Consider the following 21,879-nt stretch of genomic DNA (forward strand, 5'->3'; position numbering starts at 1 on the left):
AATATTCAAATGCCTTTTATGTACTAGCCACACTTATGTGGAGATATTACCGTTACCCTTGTATAGCTTCAAAATTAAAACTTTGGAAAGCTTAGGTCCTACATCTGAAGTCATGCTACGTGTCACTAGCAGAATTGGCTCCGGCACAGGTGTGCTCATTATCACCACAGCACTGTGCTACCTGTCCTGCCCATGTCCTCTCTTTAGTGCGTTACCCACTGGACTAAAACACAGGAATCATGAGTTGTGGGTATGGGTTCCACTTCTGGACAACTCTGGTCGTGGGCAAGAAACCTTGCCTCCTCGAGAAATCTGGAAAAGAGCAAGGCCAGTAGGTAAGTTCCTTTCCATCTAGGCATTTCAACCAGTTTGCTCTGTCCTTGTTTGGGTCTTATGAGTTCCCCTGGTTAGAGCCCAGTGCCCTGTGTGGTTCCACCTTGCTCACCTTGTCTTTTCCTCAAATGAGATGCCCTATTTTGATTTGGGCCCCTTGGACTCAAGTACTCTTTCTCCTTCTTCACATTTCCCTGCTGCGTCCTGGTGTTGAAATTCTAATAGAGAATCTATGGCCAGCACGTGGGAAACCTAGATTCCCGTGTTTTCCGCCTGCTGCTGAAGAGATGACAGTAGAGTGACACAGCCAACCTTTTGGACTTAATTCTAGAATGGGGCTTGCAAAGGAATGGGGACCCAGAGAGTGCTCTCTCTGTCCCCCTGAGGCACCCTAGCTTTGTTCTTAGACAGACTGGGTCTTTTAACTTAAAAGTTGAAGGGGGCTGAGCATTGTATAGCGATTCTGTGAGCCAGACACCGAGTTCTCAATGAAACATAGCAGAGAAAACCAAGAGTTTGAAAGAAAGAGACGCTACCTTGACCTAGAAAATTGGCATTTCAGTTGTTTATCGATGCAAGCATTTCATTTATTGATTTTTTTGAATGTTTATAGATTTTTTTAAGTTTTTATTTATTTATTTTGGAGAGAGAGAGAGAGAGGGAGAGAGAGAATCCCAAGTACGTCCTGCACTGTCAGCACAGAGTTCGACGTGGGGCTCAATCTCACACACCACGAGATGATGTCCTGGGCCAAAATCAAGTCAGATGTTTAGCCAACTGAGCCACCCAGGCACCCAACGCAAGCATTGCAGATACCACAGTACTAAGCCCAGAAGAGAAAAGAATTAAAAAAAAAAAAAAAGGCAAAATCAGAAAATCAAGGAAACGGAGACTAGCCAGACTGCCGAGGCAATGCATTCTGTGTCTAATGATGTTGTTAGGACACCAAAGATGCTGATCCTTAAATCAGGCATGTTCACCATCTTTACCATCCAAGTTCTTTATGAAATGGATAAATTATGCTTGCTTGAAATAAATAGAACTGATGTGTTCCTTACCACAAGCTTAGTTTTGTGCAGACTTTGTAAAATGAACACACAAAGTCTTCTATCTTTACAGAAATGGAGACATACTTAGATGTTAAAGAAAGAGACAGTGTGTTTCCTTTAAGTAAGCTGAAGTCTGGGGCCCCTGCCCCACCTCCCTCCCCCTGGGCTAGTAAAGTGAGTGAAGCTCTAACTGCGTGCCTAATTATATGCAGCAGAACAGGAAACTCAGCCCCACTGTAAAAAACTCTCTCGGCATCTGTCTGCATCTTTTAAAGACCGGCTTCTTTTATGCCACTGAAGGGACTCGTATTGCCAAAGTTCAAACATCAAATTAACCATGTTTCTCAGAAAAGATAACAAGATACCAAACCTTCACCACTTTGACTGGATTGAATTCCCATTCTTTATTCTCATAAACTAATGTTTATTAGTTATCGAGACCTCACCTCTAAGAAGAAACTTCTAGAGGTGCATCGTGGCGTTAGGAGTGGGGATGAGACTCTTAAAGGGCATCTTCACGTAAATTTTGAAAATTAATTCTTTTCCTCAAAGCAAATATTCGCAGACAACATACTGGATCATACGTGCTAGAGGAAATAACTATAAAATATTTAAATAACTGCCTGAAAGACTCCCGATACAGAATGGGTTAAATGTTACTTCTTCAGTAGCCACCTATATGCATAATTGGAGTTGAACTGATAAGGCCGAGTAAGAATAAGGGCTCCACTGCAACAGGATTGATACCATTTCCCCACATAAAAATGGAGTCTATGCTGTCTGTTGCCTTATAACTCTCCTTTGTTGATCAGTCTCTCTAAAAGTCCTGTGTTATCTCTGGTATTATTCCCCCTTTATTCTTCACTGCACAGTTTAATACAACTTTTTCAGTGCTTGATTCCTGTCTCCTAATGAGACCCTATGTTTCTTTTTTTAATGTTTATTTATTTTTGAGAGAGAGAGAAAGTGGACAGGGGCAGACAGAGAGGGAGACACGGAATCCGAAGCAGGCTCTACACTCTGAGCTGTCAGCACAGAGCCCTACGCGGGGCTTGAACTCATGAACTGCAAGATCATGACCTGAACCGAAGTTGGACGCTTAACCCACTGAGCCACCCAGGTGCCCCTATGTTTTGTTTTGTTTTGTTTTTTTCATCTCAACAAGAATCTTTATGTCACCTCTCATAAATGGTGGCTAAATATCTACTGGCAATTTTTTTCAGTATTTTTCAACGCCTACAACCCTTATATCCGTCTTATTTTCTTCTCATGTTTCCCCATTCTTCTTCCACCCCTTCCTCCTCCTGTTTTTCCCTTTTTCTCTCTTGCTGACATCTCCACACCCCCTTTTCTCTCCTTTGTCTGCCCTAGGCTCCCAAGATCTGGAAACCCTTTTCATAGGATCTTCCTTGGAAGAAGCCTGGCAGAGGGGTTGCAGTAAATAGAAACGTGCTAGACCGATACTTACAATGAAAAGGAAACCTCTCCTTTCTTGCCACAGCACAGAAGCAGAAACAATCCTCTTTCTATATGCCGATGTGGTCACCAGATTCTGATGGAGCCCGTGCCAAGAATGGGGTCCTGTGCTAGGCTCTCTCTTGGAATAAAAATAATTAAAAAAAAAAAAAAAACACCCAGAAGTTGGCATTAACTACAGCGGGAGCATACAAGGATACATAAGTTAACAAATTGTGTATTTGGAAGGACCTGTGGGGAAAAAAAAGTATTGTAATTGGTTCATAGCTTATTGGTTCTCAAACTCTGCTGAACATTAGAATCTCCTGGGGGAACTTTTAAAAACTTGATGCCCAAGCCAACCCTATAATAAATAAATTCAATTCTCCGGGTGGAACCCAGACATCAGTATTTGTAAAAACTTATCCAAAATTCCAATTAGGCCACCAATCTTTAAAACCAATGCCTTGCTACTCAAAGTGGGGCCAGGCAACGTGGCATTGGCATCAGCTGGGAGCATATCATACATGCAGAATGATCTGGCATCCACTGTGGCCTCTGCTTCTAATTTTGTGATGCTGTGAATTGTCCTTTGAGACAGTACTTGAGAAGACAGACAGGAAAAGACCCTTCCTCAAGGAGAGGGGAAGAATGGAGAGCGCTTAACCCTGGTGGTGGATATGAAGAGAGTATTAGGTGTTTTAAAGAAATATCAGTGGGCCCATCACACTCTTCTTCTGTTTAGTGAGTCTGTGTGTTTAATGTGTAACTGTGGAAATCATATTCAACTGTAATTTCCTATGCAGAAAGTTAAAAATCATATAGAAAGGGAGACGTCTTTTCTAAATGGGATAGGTAGAAGAGAGAACAATTTTTCAATAAGGGATCTTCATTTTTAATTTTTATTTATTTTTTTGAGAGGGAGAGAGACAGAGCATGAGCAGGGGAGGGGCAGAGAGAGAGGGAAACATAGAGTCCAAAGCAGGCTCCAGGCTCTGAGCTGTCTACACAGAGCCTGACGGGGGGCTCGAACTCATGAGCCATGAGATCATGACCTGCGCTGAAGTTGGACGCTCAACCGACTGAGCCACCCAGGCGCCCCTACTTTTTAAATCTTAGAGTAGCTTTTCCATTGTTATTTCTCAAGATTGTCTAAAATCTATACATAAAAAAATCAAATTATCCAGAAGCTACCCACCTGACAGTGTTGTAATGAAGACCAAACACAGCAAAGCAAGGACTAAAACCCATCCTCAGTGTTCTTCCTCAACCACCACTGGGGGGGCTTCCCCTGAATGTCAGCAAGACACAGGATATATTTTACGACTTCATGACTCAGTAGAGTGCCATAATGTATGCCAAAGACATTCCTCTGTTTACACCACACGCATGCACACACACACACACACACACACACACACACATGAATACACAGTCAGTGTCTACCACGTGCACAGCTCTGTCCCACGTGGTAGAAAGGCAACCATAAATCTAGGGTAAAAAACGTATATAGCTTTTGATGAAATGTGGAAAGTCTGAGTTAAACCGGATAAATTTGGAAAATATAGCCATCTGTTGCGATGTTGTGCTCATATTCATAGGAATATCGTATAACTGTATTTCTTTTCCTTCTAAGGTATTTGTTCTTGCAGTTGCCCAGCCAGTCAGGAACAAGGAAGGATTTAACAGCTATTATTTGTGGTCAGCAGTGCTAGCTGCCTTCTCAGGATCCTTTCTCTTGTTCTTCCCAATTAGGAGAAACCAGTTAAATGTTCTCAGGTAAAATCACTTTACCAGATGCACTGGCAATTAGGAACGGTCACGTGACTGTTCTGGCAAATGAAAAGCCAGTAGAAAGCATACAGTGCCTCCGAATGTTTTGTGAAGGAAGAAGCTTGTCTGGCATTTATCCTTTGCCGCTTTTCCCTTTCGGGCAGAGCAGCACCTCTTACAGCCATGAGAACAAAAGTTACATGCCAAAAAGGGACCAGAAGAAAAGAGATAGAACCGGGTTCCGTGAGCAGCTACACAGGCCTTGGACTCTCCCCCCAAATTATGTGAGTAAAATAAGCTCTTTTCATTGACTAAGTCTCTTCCATCTAGCTTCTGGGAAGAGTAGCCCAATATAAAACTGAAACGAGGTACTCATCCTAAAGAATAAAGAGTCTACATCTGGTCATTGGAATAGGGCAGCGTTTCACAAATTATATTTTGTCTACCATTAGGTTTGGGAAATATTTTAGCTGTGCTTCAGGATAAAAGTATGTTTTGCTAGTTTGGAAAAACAAAACCAAAAACAAAAACACTGTGCGGAGAAAATCCTTTGATAGATTATGATGTGCCACCTTCAAAAGTCTGGGGCTTAGTCCCCAGTCATTGGCAGTGCTGCTGGCCCAGAGCCCTGAGATGTTAGCTTTCTCAGAGAGTTGCCATTTGCTAAAGAAAGCCACCTTGCCCAAGAGCACACCCTTTCCGAGGACAGCTTGTCCCCAGTGAGTGGTCTTTGTGGGGGCATACAGACCCAGCTCCTTATCCAACCGGATACAACCGCAAAAAGCCATGCAAATTCAGAGCTCCCCATGGCTTTCACCCAACGTCCTCCTCTGCTTTATCCTGCTCTCCTCCTCTCCCTTCCCTCCCCCTCCTCTTCTCTCGTCTTCCTTAGGTGTTGTTTCCCCAAGCCATCTGCAATAAACTACGCACTCATCGCTAAATCAGAGTCTGTTTACCAGGGAACTCAATCTGTGAGAGCATATTAGCACATTCAAGTCTTGAAGAATCTCCGAATTTAAAAGCAACTGGTTCCTCTGTGTTGGGTGCTTCAACGGATCTGTAAACCCAAGGATTTTTCCTCTGGAATGTTTGTTGGTCACATCCTCCAGGATTTGTCTTAGTAGGAGTTCGGGTCCTAGTGGAATCAATTCTAGATTATTGTACCTACATGGAGTTTGTTATGGTAAAGGCCCAGTGTCAAGTCAAAATGTATGTGTTATGTGTCAGGGCAGAGCTATTTAGCCAGATTTAAAAAAAAAAAAAATACAGCCAAAGTTATATTCTGTTTTAATACAACTTCATTTGTTTGCTAATCATCTCAAGTTGATACTTAGCCTGTGGGCATTATTACTGTATCCCATGGTTCCCAGGCTACAGGCCCAGACATAATCCATCAATCTCGTTTCACTGCTGAAGGTTGAACTACATCCTAAGTCCCCAAAGAAATGTCCTCTCTGAACTATGGCATTTATCAAAAATCAATATAAGAAATGGCCATACAGGAAAAACAAAGTTTCCCTATATTTTTTTTTATACAACTGTTATTGAAACCATCATATATTTTCAAAGTTGATGGCTTTATAAGGGACCATAAAATAAGTTCTTCTTAAAGTTAGTGCTCGAAAAAAATCTGCCTGTATAGAAAAACTGGCATGCTTTTTTTTTATTAGCTAATAGGAACCTTCTATAACTTGTGTTTTCCTTTTCGTCTTGCCTGTCAGGAAAAGGTCAGAAGTAAAGTTTGCATTCAATCTCAGTAGCAATCCTTAGCTCAGTGATTTCTCATTGTACCCATGCCAACTTGACCCCTTTCCTTTGTCCTTATTTCTTTATTCTTCCTTTTGAAATATATTTGACAGATAGCATTGTATAAATTGAAAGCATTATATACATTTATCCTTTTTCATGATTGTGACACATCTGTGTCTTCTATTATAAGTCACTGCTAGAACCTTCTGAAAGTAAAGTAGGCTGAAATAAATGTTTCTTCAGGTTTGTTTGTTTTTTTTTTCCCAGCTTATACCTCAGGCTGCTCAATCCCTTTGCTTACCTGATGTCAAACCCCAAAACAACTATATGTGTAAGGCAATGCTGATTCAAAGTGTAAGACAACTGTTACTTTCAAGTTGCTTGTTGTCTTTTGAGGATGGCAGAAGTCATAGACACACAGAGGTCAAGTGCAAGGGAGAAACAGTATGTGTGGGGCTCCTGGGTGGCTCAGTTCGTTGAGCGTCCGACTCGATTTCATCGCAGGTCATGATCTTGTGGTTGTGGGTTCGAGCCCCATGTTGGGCTCTGCACTGAGCAGAACCTGCTTGGGATTCTCTCTCTCCCCCTCTCTTGACCTCTCCCTGAGCACATGCTCTCTCTCCATAATAAATAAACCGAGAGAAAGAGAGAGAGAGAGAAAGAGAGAAAGAGAGAGAGAAAGAGAGAAAGAGAGAAAGAGAGAGAGAAAGAGAGAAAGAGAGAAAGAGAGAAAGAGAGAAAGAAAGAGAGAAAGAAAGAGAGAAAGAAAGAAAGAGAGAAAGAAAGAAAGAAAGAAAGAAAGAAAGAAAGAAAGAAAGAAAGAAAGAAAGAAAGAAAGAAAGAAAGAAAGAAAGAAAGAAAGAAAGAAAGAAAGAAAGAAACTGTATGTGTAGTGGGGGCTTAGTTCTTGAGAGTTGGGAGAAATCACTTTGAGTTTGGCCGAGGCCAGGCAGGTGCCCTGTAAGGTTAAAATTTAATAAAGGTGGACAGTTACACTCAGATACACTGATTGACCACCCCTGTCCCCATATAATTCTATTATCAAAACGACAATTGCAGATATGAACACAGCATTACTTGTCCACAGCAACTGGCCGGTAGCTTGTCCAACTCAGAGAATTTTGGAAAATGTTTAGTGAGCCCATAACTTGATCAAGTGGTATTTTCCAACCCACAGGCAGGTGGGCAATGATTCAGAAGTGAGTTCTCTGTATAATTCAGCTTGTCTTCTTGCTCTCACCCAGACCCAGGGCCAAGGTCATAGACCCTTAGACCTCCACTATGACCCTTCCTGTGACAACACCACGTGTCCCTCCTGTGGCGGCCATGACGGTAACCCTGCTCAGCTGTCTTCAAGAGAAGCTACCGTGGGACATGCCTCCCACACCATTGTGGTGCTCACCTCCGGGCCACACTCCCTGCCCTGTTTTTCTTGGACAATGACTGGGCACAGAAGGGGTATTAGAGCCCAAACATATCTTCCTGCCAGCTGGACTGGGAGTCTCCTTAATCTCGCCATTATTTTCTCCACGATATTCTGCTGTCTGAGGCTCTTCCCATGTGATTTCCGGGCCTTCCCTCTCTCCTTCCACACACGTCAACACTGCATCCCAGTCTGAAGGCTCCCCCTGCCTGATCCTGCCCCCTCTCCTTTATCCTTCAGACGTGTGTCCCTCAAGGAAGTTCTTACACATCTAATCCCATTTAGGTGGTCGCTTCTCAGATGACCTTAACTCGCACACTCCTTGACCCTCCCCCTAGGTCTTCCCCCTGAAACTTCCCCCTACCACTCAGTTCAAGGCTCAGCCCCCTCTTGGGTTCAGCATTCAGCATGGGCTCTCCTCTCTTGCCCCGTGAGGCAGGGTGTAGAGTGGGGTGAGGATGGCATTAAGGATCTTCCACGTGGAGGTGGGTAGGGCTACCAGCCTTCTCTTCTCATGGCAAAGATGAACTTAGTGCTACCATGGATACTGTCTGTAACTTACACTGAAAGAGTAACTTGAGTTACTCTTCCTTCCTCGCGCAACTTGGGTTACATCACAAAAAAAGCCCTTTCTGTGTCCTTAGCCCCCATAAGTTCCAAATGCACGGGCCAGGTCTTGGCTTGGTGGGAGAAAGAGCAGGGCCGGTGGGGCAGGGAGAGGTGGTATGTGATGGAGGAAAACTCACCCTACAACACAGGTAAAGCATGTTCTCTGAGTTCAAAGAAAAGCATTGTTCAAAGAAGAGAAGTTCTCTTTTACATTAAGCTCCTCTCCCTCAATGCTTTTTTTTTTTTTTGCATCCATTTCCCATTGCTCAAAACATCTTGAGGTGCCTGGGGGGCTCAGTCCATTAAACATCTGACTCTTGATTGCAGCTCAGGTGATGATCTCATGGTTCATCCAATTGATCCCCACATCAGGGTCTCCATTGACAGCCTGGAGCCTGCATGGGATTCTCTCTCTCCTCTCTACCCTTTCTCTTCTCACCCACATGCACATGCTCTCTCTCTCTGTGTGTCTCTCTCAAAATAAATAATAATAAAAAAATCTTTTCACAGGTGACTAACTCACATTCCCTTCTCTCCCCTCAGGCTCCTCCTTCACATCGTCAGCCTCCACATATATACTAACTTAGCACAAAGAACATGTAAGCAAATTACTAGAGTTACTCATCACTGTAGCATTTATCTCCCTTACATTCATCGCCATTGAAAGAGCTGTATTTTTAAACATAAACATATTTAAAACTTTCATGAACTTGGTCCAAGCAGTAAATTACAGGTACAGGAAGTAAATATTGAGTAAATTGAGAAGTGACTAGTTGTTACTGATGGTGGTTGCCTTCTTCAATTCATGTGCAAGATTTATAGTCACAGCCTATTTCCAAAACCTGTCCAGGCTTTAAGGAGAAAAGAACAATTCTATTTGTGCCTCGTCTGAATAGATTCTTGGCAACGTGGCTGCAAACCTTGAGGCTTATCTGGATCCATGCACAAATCTGCGAGAACAATCCTGTCGCGTCACATTCCCAACAGTTGCTGAATGGTAATGATAAGTCTCCAGCAGGAAGTAATTTATCCTTAAGTTTCAGAGTGGTCAGAAAAGGATGGAACACTCTTTCTGCTTGTATCTATAAGAGCAGCTTTCCAAGTGAATTCCTAGGAATCGTTCCTTCCTAGAATTACATTCTGAGAAATCACACCTCTGATTTCAGCGCCATTTTGCTAGAACTTTTCTTGGTCCAATGGACACTTAAAAATAGTTACTTTATTTGAATATCCTTCATACTCCTTCTAGACAAGACTCAAAGAATTGAATCCCGTGCCCCTTCTGTTTTTCAGACATACCACAAACCCTAAGGAGCACACACAGCCCATACCGTAGAAAATGTTCAGCAACAGAGTTTCTCAATTGGCTATCTAATCAAGTAAATGTCCTTGCTTGGAGGAAACCAAGTTAAAATAACGTTGAGGTCCATCCCTAAGCCCTCAAAAGAGAATAACATTAAAAACCAGGGATGAAAATGTCTTCTCTTGGGCAATGAGTATTGCAGAATGTGTCAGATGAAGTTTCAAATACGCGTCAGCATTTTCCTCAACACAAGTTCAGACCCCACGGTCTCCTTAAACATTGCAGATCTGGCTGACATTCGTTCCTGGAGGATTGTGCTGATAGAAACGATCACCATAGAAGTGGCTCTACCAATTCTTCCTGCCATTACATCTTCTTATTGTAAGGTAAGAGCACACTTTCTTCTGCTTTTTGGTAATAAACATGTGGAAAGCAAAAGCATGGTACTCTGAGCAGAGACTTGAGAGGTCAGCGCCCCGCCCCCCATACTTACTAGAACTAGTACATGTATACCCTCTCAGATAATGGAAGCATGGGCTAAGTTTATTAACTCTCCAAAGAATGAGATTCCACCAACCCTTTCAGTAACTTTGTTTCTGAGTTAAATTAATGCCAGCCATTTCTTCCTCCAGGCCTACTCATTTCAGTGGGTCTGCCTTCCAAGAAAAGCTCTCATTCAGACTGATCGAGTTGACCATGACAAGTACCCAACCCCGTGCAAATACAGAAAGAGGGAGGAAGAATCAGCTCTGGAAGGAGATCATTGAAAGAGAGGAATCAGATAGCACTTTGAGTGCCAAGCCTAATAACCCTAAAAGTACTAAAATAGGTCCCCTCAGAAAGCCATGTTTTACTAGCATACATGGGGGTCAAAAAGATGAGAACCACCTGACAGCAGGTAACTAGCTTATATTCCTCTTGACTCATGGAATAAATAGTCATGAAGGACAGACTTCTCGGGGTCATACATCAACTTGTTGGAGTATTTGTTGTAATTCAGTGTTTAAAGGCATCACACCTACATAGCCAATTCTTACTGACGAGTTTGTACTCAACAGGTAGTACTATATGCTTCTAGTAACAGATACCCTTACATGAATTTAGTATAATACGGCTAAAATCTAGTTTAAGTACGCCTCTCCTCCCCGCCAAGTTCCCGCAAAAATCTTTTACATTGGAATTACCTGATTCATTTCCATATGAGTGTGGGACATCCAATATGACTTGTTAACATGGCTTACCATATTTTCTGGGCATAAGTGTTTATGGGAAGAACTTGTGTACAAGACTTTGGACATGTGACTCATATAAACTGGAATAACAGCATTGTTGCTAAAACCTAGGGCTTGCTTTGAAGCCTCATCATAGTGTTCCTGGGAAACCATTAAGCAAAATGCCCTGAAGGATAGGAAAAATTGCACTGAGCAATAAAATGTCAACAGACTACAGAATTTGAACATCAAGCACTTTCATCTAAACATGCCCTTCTCTCCTTTCACTTGGCAGGGGTTTGGTTTTTAAAAAGTAATAAACTCTAGCACTCCAGTTGACCTGGGGATGTGTTTAAGAAATCCAACCCCAGAGCCAGAAGCATTGTGACCTTTCGTATGGATTCCCTACCTCAGAAAAACCGTTGAATGAGAAATATAAACAGAAAAGGAGAACAGAAATCTGTGTCTTGATTGTCTAGGTCTTCGATTTTTTTTAAGAACAGGGTGCACAACAAAACTCTCAGCCAGAAGGAACAATCTTAAAATCTGTTGAAACAGGTGGCCAGCACTTACTGTCTCGTGAACAGCAAATTAATATAACCACAGCACAGTATAAGATGGATATGAGCAAGGAAAACCAATCCACAAGCCTGTGTAACCTTATAAACCTGGGGCAGACACAGTTGGGTCTCAGAGCAAGACTGCAGTCAAGAAACAGCTTCCCGCAACCAAAAGTAATTTCAATAACTCAAACCCTTTCCTTAGGTTTCCTGAGAACCATAAAGGGGATCCAGATTCAAATACCATAACAATATTTATTAAAACCCCCTTCCTTCTTCTACTCTGCACCCCCAGCGTCACACTTGGTGCCAATACAGTGCCTTTCCATTCACAATTCCCTATAATATCTCTCAACACATAATTCTCCTTTCTCTGCCTTTCCTCACTATTTTTTTGTATCACTTCATCACGCATATTGACCTTACCTCTCTGTTAGCAGGAAAAAAAAAAATTTTTAGGAAGAAAAACAATCTGGAAATTGATTTGGTAATTAGAGAATTCTCTTTGGCTGGATAGAGTAGAGGAATGACAGCAGTCATCCCACATTAATAATTTGATCCTAACATAACTGTGTCATGAATTAAAAATGACAAGTGGGGGAGGGCTATGCTTTCAATATATCCTTAAAACTGAGACCTGAAAAATCTGACATATGTTTGCCTAGTTCTAGAGATAATGTTCACCTAGAAAAACTCATTGGAGTAAAGCACAGAGAATATCTCTGTGCTCTATCTCAAAAGAATGAAGTTTCCTCCTGGAAGGACGAATCTGATAGGTTACCAAGGGGAGGTCTAGAATTTCCTAGAGAAAGAAGCGGAAGGAGGCAATCGTACCCACTGGGAAATGTCACGTGGTTTGGAATGGTAAATCGGGGTTTGCCTGTACATGACTGCCCTGAGTTTTCCAATAGGTTCTATCCCAGCAATTCAAGGGCTGTGAACCCAGATCCTGTTAAGAGTCAAGCCGTGGCCTAATCAAGTGACAAGGCTAGGTAAGAGTTACGACAAAGTGGAAGGAACCTACCCTTTCTAAAGTAATTACTCCTTTCCCACTAATTCTTACCATGTAGGAATTTTGGCTTAGTGCTGTCAGATTCACACTTTTCCAGGAGAATCTGAAAATCCAGATGCTATATGTAAGACCCTCCCCCCACAATCTTGGGTGTTGGCACTTGACTATTTTTCATCTCTGTGAATGCCAAATCACCATGCCTAAGGGCTGCTGCAGCCCACAGACCACATCAACTCTGGGGGGAAAAATTAAACATGTAAAATATGTAGGGGTAGGCCCAAGAAGTCGGTACAAAATGGGAAACTGCTTTGAAAGAGCATAACATAACAACTTACATAACAACTCCACTTTTAGAAAGCTATACAATCAAAAAATGTCTTCCTTATACAAAAGTTAATGTATGAGGATATTTATCACAACACTTTGTAACTGAAAAATTGGAAATAACTAAGCTAGCCAACAACAGCGATTTAGTTTAAATAAATTTCGTGTGATACTTCCGTAATGTACTAAACTGTATTCACTAAGAAAGGTGCTGCAGGGAATTATTTGTCAGAAAGGTGTTCTTGATATTACCATAAAGGAAAACAGCAGGTTAAAAATACAAATAAAATATAATTCCGTTTCCTTATATGTTTAAATGTTTGTGTGTGTATCTTTGGTTCAAAGAAATTACGAAGGCAGTTAGAAAAAAGCTTTAAAATGAAAAATAGGGAAAACACAATCCCACAAATTGTGGGATATAGCATCAGCAATCCTAAGTGGCAAACTTTTAAATTTAATGCATATATTGAAAAGAAGAAAAGTCTAAAATCATTTATATAAGTTTCCACATTAAGAAGCAATAAAAAGAGGGGGCGCCTGGGTGGCTCAGTCACTTAAGCGTCAACTTCAGCTCAGGTCATGATCCCACAGTTCGTGGGTTCAAGCCCTGTGTCAGGCTCTGTGCTGACAGCTCAGAGCCTGGAGCCTGCTTCAATTTCTGTATCTCCCTCTCTCTCTGCCCCTCCCCTGCTGTCTGTCTGTCTGTCTGTCTCTCTCTCTCTCTCTGAAAAATAAATAAACATTAAAAAATTTTTAATGTTAAATAATATATAATTTGAATTAGATATTTTTTTTAAAAACTTGGTGAAAATTTCAGATCAAGATAGTTCCACTAGTGAACTCTGTCCAGCGTTTAAGAAATGATGCTGATTTCACAGAAATTCAGAAAATCAAGGGAGGGGGGGTATATTTCCTAATTCATTTTATTACCCTGATATCAAAATCAGATAAATACATAAAAAGAAAACTGCAGATAAATATTCCTTGTGAAGATAGAAGCCAAAAATCTTCAACAAAATTTTAGCAAACTGAAGCTGGCAATACAGAGAAGAATAATACATCTTTACCCAGTGGGGCTTATTTCAGGGATGCAGGGTTGATTTTTACAATTTTTAAACGATTCAATACGATGTACCACAAAAAAATAAAATAACATAGAAAAACATATGACTATATTAATAGTTATAGTAAAAGCATTTGACAAAATTTAATATCCCTTCACAAGTAAAAACTTGTAGACATTGAGGAAAAAGGTACATTTTTAACACGATAAAAGCCATCAGAAAAGCCTACAGCTAATATTCTATGTAATGGTGAAAATGTTACTATCTCCCTTGAGATTAAAATTAGGAATAAAGCAAGGATGAGTAATTGAATCGCTGCAAATTGTAATGGAATTCCTGGACTTGTATTAATGCAAGGAAAAGCAATAAAATGCCTGCAATTTGGAAAAGAATAAAATTGTCTTCATTCACAAATGACATGATTGTGTGCAGAGAAAATACTAAGGAATATACAAAGTAAACTACTAGAATTAGGAAGTGAATTTTGCTTGGTCTCAGGATATAAGGTCAATAAACAAAATAAATTGCATTTTTATATAGTATCAGTGAATAATTACAAAGTGAAATTTTAAAAATATTTTGCAATAGCATCAAAAAGGAGACTACTCAGTAAAAAACTGAATACATGTAAGACTTGTACACTGAAAACTACAAAACATTGAAGACCAGAAACACAAGAATAAAGTTTGTTTATGGATTGACATTTCTATATTGTTAAGATCTCGATTGTCCCAAATGGGTCTGTAGCTCCTCTACAATCCCAGTCAAATTCCTGAAAGAATTTTATTTTTTAAGAAATTGGCATGTTGATTTCAAAATATATAAATATAAATATATAAATATATGAATATTAAATATATATTATAAATATAAATATATTATTATATATAATTAAATATTTAAATATTTATATTTATATATAAAAATTTATATATAAATATAAATATAAATATTTTTATATAAATATAATATTTAAATATTTAATTATATATAATCATTTAATCAATAGAATTGAATCAATAGAATTATTGATCTATTTAATCAATAGAATTAAATATATATTTATATATAAAAATTATATATATATAAATATATAAATATATAAACATATATAAAATATGTTATATATAAATATTATAAATATATATAAATATATATTTCAAAATATATAAATATGTATATTTATATATATATAGAAATGCAAAGGATATAGAAAAGCCAAAATACCTTTGGAAAAGAGGGTGAAAGTGAAAGGATTTACCCTCCCTGAATTCAAGATTTGCTGCAGAACTACAGAACTCAAGACTGTTGTATTGGTAGATAGCTATATACATCAGTGGAGCAGAATAGAATCCAAAAGTAGAGAGACCCACACATATATGCTCAGCTGAGTTTTGACCACGTTCTCAGGGTAATTCAGTGAGAAAAGGACAGAATTTTCAACAAGTGGTCCTAGGACAATTGGATATCTGTGTGGATGTGATGGTGAAATTATGTGTCAATTTGGCTGGGTCAGTTTGGCAAAATAATGTTTGTCCAAATATGTAGCCAAACATTATTCTGGATGTTTCCTTTAGGATTTTTGTTTTCATTTTCTGATGAGATTAATATTTAAATTGGCGGACTTTGAGTGAAGCAGACTGCCCTCCCTAATCTGGGTGGGCCTCATCTAATCAGTTGAAGGCTTTAATAGAATGAAAACTGATGTCCCCTGAGCCAAAAGGAATTCTACAAGCAGACAGCCTTTGAACTGCATCTCTTTCCTGAGTCTCCAGCCTCTGCATCAGATTGTGAACTTACCAAGCTTCTGTGACCACATGAACTCACTCCTTAAAAGCTCTCTTTCTCCCTCCCTCCCCCTCCCACCCTAGAGAACCCTGACTAATACAATGGATAAAAGAAACTTGAATGCTAGAGCATAATAAAAATGAACTCAAAATGGATCGTAGACCTATATATAAGTCTAACGTTTGAAATTTCTAGAGGAAGTATGAGAAAAATACTTGTGACCTTGGATTGGAAGCAAGGATTTTCCTGGACAGGGCGTCCTAACAACAAAAGAAAAAAATAACTCGGAATTAAGCAACGTAAAAAATTTGCTCCTCAAAAGACACCACCAAGATAACAAAAGATAAGCCACAGACAGCATAAAATAACCACAGTACATATTTCTGTGGCATACACACAGTCACCTTCATCATTAATTAGGGAAATGCAAATTAAAGCAAAATGAGACACCACTGAATGGAACATCATATAGTCACAAGAATGGCTAAAAAGACTGACATTAATACCCAGTATTGTCGACGGCCTCAAGCACTGAAACTCTCTTACACTGACGGTGGGAATGCGAAATGGTACAGACAACTGGCACTTTTTTTATAATGTTAAACATACACCAACCACATTTACTCAGGAGAAGTGAAAACATAGCCACAAAGAGCTTATACCAAAATGTTTACAGAAATGTTATTCATCATAGCACAAAACTGGAAAAAGCCCAAATGTCCATCAATAGGCGAACGGTTAACCGAGTCTTCATACTTTGATTCAGTGTAATACTACTTCGTGACAGAAAGGAACAAACTAGTGATATATGCAATGTAGATTCATCTTAAAAACATTATGCTGATGGGACGCCTGGTGGCTCATTCGGGGAAGCGTCCTACTCTTGGTTTTGTGAGTTCGAGCCCTGCGTCAGGCTCTGCCCTGGCAGCATGGAGCCTGCTTGGGATTCTCCCTTTCCCCCTCTCTCTCTCTCTGCCCCTCCCCAGCTCGTGCTGTCTCTGTCTCTCTCAAAATAAATAAACTTAAAAACAAATAAATAAACATAAACATTGTGCCGAGTCCGAGGAGGAGCCTGACATAAAAGGATATATGCTGTGATTCCTTTACACAGATTTCAAGAACATTCAAAACTAATCTACACTGACACAAACGAGGAGTGTTGCCTGGTGGGTGGATCTGGGCAGTAAGGGGGTTGCCTGCAAAGTCACATGGTGGAAATTTTACGTGTGTTGGAAACGTTCTATTCCATGACTGGCGTGGTGGTTTCACACACTGGACAGTACGATTGATGCATTTCATTACATGCAAATTGTACGTCAATAAATTGAGAAAGTAGATTTTGGGAAAACATTCTCTTCGGACGGTTCCAATTCCACTGCACAGCTGCTCAAGACCTTCTGCACACTGCGGTGTCCGCCTGAAAACTCATGCAGAGCTTTTCCCCATTTTCTAGGGATCTCTGTGCTATGATTCTAGGGATCAGCACACACATCCCCCAGCCCTTGTCTGCTCCACTAGAAGAGGTGTTTATGTAGGAAGTGATCTCAGGTCTGGCTCGCTGGGCCTCAGAGTCACCTGGCGTGCCCACTAAAAACACATGTTCCCAGTGGCACCTGGGTGGCTCAGTTAAGCGTCCGATTTTGGCTCAGGTCATGATCTCATGGTTCATGAGATCCAGCCCTGCGTAAGGCTCTGTGCTGCCAGCTCAGAGCCTGAATCCTGCTTCGGATTCTCTGTCTCCCTCTCTCTCTGCCCCTCCCCTGTTCGTGCTCTGTCTCTCTCTCAAAAACAAATAAACAGCAACAACAAAAATTGTTAATGCGTGTTCCTGGGCCATATCCTCGGAAACTCTACTTGAAGTCCAAGACTAATGCCACAGTGCTGTCCTGTGTTCATTGTTCACATTCCTAACGATGCTAGATTTGAGTCACTGCTACAAGGCTCTGTTGAAACTCGATTCCCCCTTGTGTCCAGGCTGGCCTTACTGGACACTGGCCTCACTTTTTAATAACAGCCTTTCTCAAACTTCAGCATCTTAAGGGACAAAATGATGTCATTCTGATCATTCATGTAGCAAATTATGAGGGCTCTGAGACAAATTAACAGCTCAGTCTTTTTGTAGGGTCCCCATCCCTCAGTAATGCCAAGAACCTCCGGGGAAGGAGGTTACCTGGACTCAGGAATCAGCCCTACTCATCATCACTGCTTGTCAGGAGAAAGGGAGTTCACACTTCCCCCTGAGATTCAGGATTAAGGGTAAAATCCTTTAATGGCAAAGCGAAAATGAGGGTCGCTGCTCTGGCTCCACGTCAAGGCGATTCTAAGGGGTTCTTACTACTCAACTGTTTTTGTGAAGTCAGAGTACGTTTCTCTGCATTCTGTGCTGCAAGACGGTAAAAATTGCCCTGGTTCAAAAACATCTTTGTCTGAAAACCTTTATTTGCTAGTCTGGTCTGGTTAGAAAAATATCAAAGATTATCCCTGCAAACCCGTGAATATCAGGTATGCGTGAGGCTGCTCAGTTAGGATTTCTACCAACGTAAGGTTTTGTTTGCTGCCTCTTACCTTCCAGGGTAACCTTCCAGGGTAACCTTCCAGGGAAATAGGGTGGGAGGGGGGAGGGAGTGTGGAATGGTGTTCTCTGCGCATGTGTGCATGCAAAGAGAACGTATCTGAGATCTCAATTTTAATTCCACGCATTTAAGGTCCTAGAAGACCAGGTAAGACACTGGACCATTTTTTTCAAACTGCAAAAGCTCTTTAGGCCTCATTGAAACTTTGATAGAAGTGTTTTTATTCACTTGGGCTACCATGAGAACCCGGGGGATTGCAACTCTAGCTGAATGAGAAGGAAACAAGATAAATCTCTGTGCAGAGCAGTAGAACAGTCAGGGAGGGGAAAGATTTAGAAGCCAGATGACAGCACGAGGAAATTCAATAGCTAGAGTCCAATAACTGGGGTGAAAAGTGGACTCAGAAAGAAAGAGGCAGGTTGGAATGCAAAATGCAAGCTTGACCTTCTCTGCAGCGTTGCCTGGGGCCCTGGTGACAGCTGTTCACTCTCAAACTTCTCTCCATGTTTGCCAACAAGGGTGCTTTGGAAAATACAGAGCACACCTTCCATCGTTTAGCCCAGTTTCCACTGTTGAAACACTCTGATTCTTTATTGTGTCTTCCCGATTCTCTCTAGTGGAAAAGAAAAAAGAGACAAGCCCATTACTTCCCTAAACATTCCCTCTTGTCAATATGATATTGATAGAATTCCCCCTGGTTTAGAATCTCCTGGGAATTGCCAAGGCATCCTATTTTACTAAATTGGTGACACTTGGAGGATTTTAAGGACTCATACAATTTTAGAATTAGAAAGGACCCTGGAAATTGTATAGTCCCAACTCTTAATTTGAGGCATTTAATCATGTATGCAAATATACATATTGTCACGCCCCCTACTATGGAGCCAGGAATCAGAAAGAGCCCAAGACTTGTCCTCAAATACCACCATCTCCCTCATTTAACCCCTCTAACAGGTGGCTGTTAATTTCCCTCAATGTGGGGCTGTGAGTTCTTTAGGTAACTCCCTGCCGTATTCTTTATCTTCATTCCTTATGTTATTAAGTTCATCTTCTTTGGACTCTAGAGATAGAGCCTAGGGATACAGTCATGCATAAAACAGAAACCCTGCCCCGGGTGAGCTTATTTTCTAACAGACAAAGCACTCAAGAGGGGGAAGGAAGGGGAGACAGAGGATCAGAAGCAGGCTCTGTGCTGACAGCAGAGAGCCCAACGTGGGGCTTGAACCCATGAACCATGAGATCATGACCTGAGCCGACTAATCTACCCAGGCACCTGAGTTATCATGCATTATAAAGTAGACCACCAGAGTAAAGGCAGATTGCAAGCAGGATGAGTCATCCCCAAAAGGAATATGATGATTAACACAATTTTAAAGGAAGGGTACACTTGGAGAGATCTAACTGGGACTTTTCAAACGATGAAGGATGTAATAGGGTCTTAATGCAATTATGTTTATCGTTTGTTTAGGATGTTTTTGTGCTGAAGTCTAGGCAATTTCAGTTTTTTACAGATCTGTAAAAAGAAGCCTCTGCAAAGCCAGTCCCTCATGAGCAATCCCCAAATAGTGAACCCTCAAGGGACGGTCAGAGGAGAGCCCAGGGTAACCGGTAGAGGTGAACTGCAAAGGCAGTGCCCAGTCTGTCATGCAGAGTGGGTCCAGTGGCAGGCCAACTGGGCAGAATGAGTCAGGAACCTGGCACCTCTTAACCCGGGTTGCTCTCCATCTTACAGATCACACTGGTAAAATATAAATAGGTCTCGTTTTCCACAAAGTAGACAACTTCTCAAGTGAACTTGATTTTGTTTTCATGTTTATTTATTTTGAGAGAGAGAGAGAGAGAGCATGAGCCAGATACTGGGACAGAGAAAGAGGGAAAGAGAGAATCCCACGCAGGCTCCACACTGTCAGTACAGAGCTCAATGTGGGGCTTGATCTCATGAACGATGAGATCATGACCTGAACCAAAATCAAGAGTCGGAAAATCAACTGCCTGAGCCATCCAGGCATCCCTCAAGTGGACTCTAAAAAGCACTCTTCCCAAAGGGCTGTCTGTCCAGTCCCACTGCATAAGAGTGCCGCTCACTGAGAATAAGTGATTTTTTTTATCTGAAGTTTAGATAATTTAATATGCTTCCCAAGAAACTAGTCCAGGATGAGGAAATTCCAAGACAACTACAAATCAATAAAAAGGAAAAACAAGTAATTTTACATACTTTGCACGTCATTGAGTCTTAATTGAGCACTAATAAAGAGATATACAAGTTTTATTAATAAAAAAATCAGTACCTCCTCACTCCTACCATGTAAAGATTAAACAAGTATACAAAGAATGTATCCATTTGAAGGGATACCAAGTGATTTACCTTACATGGGGCCTTGTATTTTGGGGTCCAGGCTGGCTGTCATGTTGTTTTCTCACATGTGTGGCTCCCCGTTGCCTTAAATGGAAATGAATATTTGATCCCAGTTGAGCCTAAAAATGTATTTGGATAAGAACCAACAGTGCTGGCCAATAGGTAAATGGAAGACTTGTTGTTGGAGATGTTTTCCCTCATCTGGGACCTGGAATATGTAGGGATTCAGATAAGAATCTGAGAGTCCAAAAGAGGTTGGAAGAGTTAGAAGCAGTATAAGAAATCACTACGTACATAGCAGGTAAAGAACGTAACCCTGCACTGGGAGAAATTCATGGCCACCAGTTTAGAGGAGGTAAACAAGGTATGTCTCTCACTCTTCCTGGTTCCATTAGGAAAGAGAGCTGAGCCCCTTCACAAGGTATGCCTCGGTCTCTCCATCAGACACACAGTACCCAGTACATAGGCAAATCTTAGGCTTATATTATAAGAATACATAGTTTAAGACCCTAAGAGGCAATGGTTTAGGGATCTTCTTACATTTTCTTGATACTTGAAGGAGCTCAGAAGAGAATTCTAGCAATTCAGAAGAATTCACATTTCATAGATGGTTGCCTTAGGAGTGTTTATCTCTTAGAAATATTTGTTGTTGGTTAAACTGAGACTTCTGTTTCTACTCAACTACTTGGCATTTGTGCCTCTCCACATGATTCAAGGAGTTTTCTCTGACTAACCCCTGGCCTGGAATCTTCTCTAAACTCCTGAAGAACTATCTTTGCCCCTCATTTGTCATTGAATGTATACAATTCTATAGGACCCTCCGTTCCTTCTTTCCCTCCCTCCCTCTTCCTCCCTCCCTTCCTCCCTTCCTTCCTTCCTTCCACTTCCCCTTCTCCCTCTTCTAAAATTTCCTGACTGCTTATTCTGTGAGCACTGTTCTCATCTCTTTTCAGTCAATTTTGTAATATAATCCTCTCAGGAACTCTCTTATCTAATCTCTCCCAGTTAGATTCTCTAATTCTTGGGTATAGGTACTATCTTACTCCTCTTTGGATATTAAGTACCAAATACTCTTATTCATCCAAAATAATAATTGACCAAAATCTGTGTACAACTAGAGTCTACTTAAGTTTAACATGTCTCTCAGTATAACTAAAACATTAATTTTCGATTATTCATCAGTTCAGTTATTATGTCTTCAGTCTGTAAGTATCATCATTCATGACAGGTCGTAAAACAAACAAAGATTTTTATAGAAACAAGGAAGGAAGGAAGGAAGAAAGGATAGAAGGGAGGG

The 21,879-nt window shown here is 40.8% G+C and overlaps 1 long non-coding RNA gene across 1 annotated transcript in view; it reads left to right on the forward strand.

The window, feature by feature from the left end:
- Window positions 1-4,372: 4,372 nt before the first annotated feature.
- LOC128314982 (uncharacterized) overlaps window positions 4,373-21,879 on the forward strand; it is a 37,130-nt gene continuing 19,623 nt past the window's right edge. The window contains exons 1-2 of the long non-coding RNA XR_008297386.1: window positions 4,373-4,894; window positions 9,980-10,080. This is a non-coding gene — a long non-coding RNA (uncharacterized LOC128314982). The remainder of the gene's footprint in view (window positions 4,895-9,979; window positions 10,081-21,879) is intronic.

The sequence above is a fragment of the Acinonyx jubatus genome, chromosome A1, assembly GCF_027475565.1.
Source record: "Acinonyx jubatus isolate Ajub_Pintada_27869175 chromosome A1, VMU_Ajub_asm_v1.0, whole genome shotgun sequence".
Classification (NCBI taxonomy): domain Eukaryota; kingdom Metazoa; phylum Chordata; class Mammalia; order Carnivora; family Felidae; genus Acinonyx; species Acinonyx jubatus.